The following is a 1,168-nucleotide window of genomic DNA, read 5'->3' as shown; positions in this document are numbered from 1 at the left end:
CAGCACTCAAAATAGAACACAGAACAACATAAAACAAGGTACATAAGGAGAGTAAAGGAACAAATTAGATAAAATGTCCTATGCGCATAGTGATACATATATATATATATATATATATATACATACCTACACACATGCATGTGTTACATACCCCTCTACAAACGCACACTTCTCAATAACTATTAAATCCAAAACCACAAAAGTCGAAGGGCGCACGAGCAGCCAGTACGCTGTAGTCACCCATCACTCAACACGACTGCACGACAGTCAACGGCACAACACGCACACTCTCGAAGGTAGTCTCGCCGGCGGGTCTCCTTGAACCAGCGCAGTCAACGGCACACCACTCACAATCCCGACGCCATGTCAGTCTCGCCGGCGGGTCTCCTTAAACCACCGCTGGAGCCTTTCCTTTGTCACCTGCAGCGCAGCGTTGCGACCGGCGGCGGCACCTGCAGCGACGAACCCCAGCGCCTCTGGCAGACTCACGCCATCTGGGTGCTTCGGCTGCAGCGAGTCACATAGGAGCACGATGTGTTCAATTGACTCCTCTGCTTCACCACACACTCTGCACCTCGCGGCTTGAACGTCAGGGGATGACTCGTAGCGGCGCCGATACGTTGATGTCCGCAGCGCGCCCGCTCGGGCCTCGAAGAGCAACCCGCCGTCCGTGCTGTCGTGGAACATAGCCTCCCTGCATATCGCCGTCTTGTTGTCGCGGTACAACTGCAGGGTGCTTTTTTCGCCCATAGCCAGTCTCCATTCGGCGGTCTCTGACTCCCGTACCCGCTTCTGAACTGCGCTGGCATGTTGCTGTTCAGCGGGTTCCTGGGTAGGACGCTCGAAGAAGCACGTGGAGGCGGGCGCCCCATTGCGTGCGGATTCCAGTGAAGTGGTGGTACCGGTACACACGGCGAGCCCAGTGTGTGTCCTCCATGCGCCGAAGTCGTTCCTCGTAGGCGATCTTGCTTCGGGCTTCCCGGGCCTCGAACGACGACCAGCCCATATCGCCTTGAATGGCCTCTTTAGCCACGCAGCCATGGCAACCCAGCGCCACGCGTCCCACTTCGCTTTGACAACGTTCCAGCCATGCGCGAGTTGTGTGAGGCAAGCAGACCACAGCGTTGGCAAACGTAAGGCACGGCACATGGACGGCTTTCCACAGCTC

Source organism: Haemaphysalis longicornis, unplaced genomic scaffold (genome assembly GCF_048455015.1).
Source record: "Haemaphysalis longicornis isolate Haplotype H1 unplaced genomic scaffold, Haemaphysalis longicornis Haplotype H1 scaffold_1, whole genome shotgun sequence".
Taxonomy (NCBI): domain Eukaryota; kingdom Metazoa; phylum Arthropoda; class Arachnida; order Ixodida; family Ixodidae; genus Haemaphysalis; species Haemaphysalis longicornis.
The sequence above is the reverse complement of the archived record's forward strand: the minus strand, read 5'-3'. Positions refer to the sequence as shown.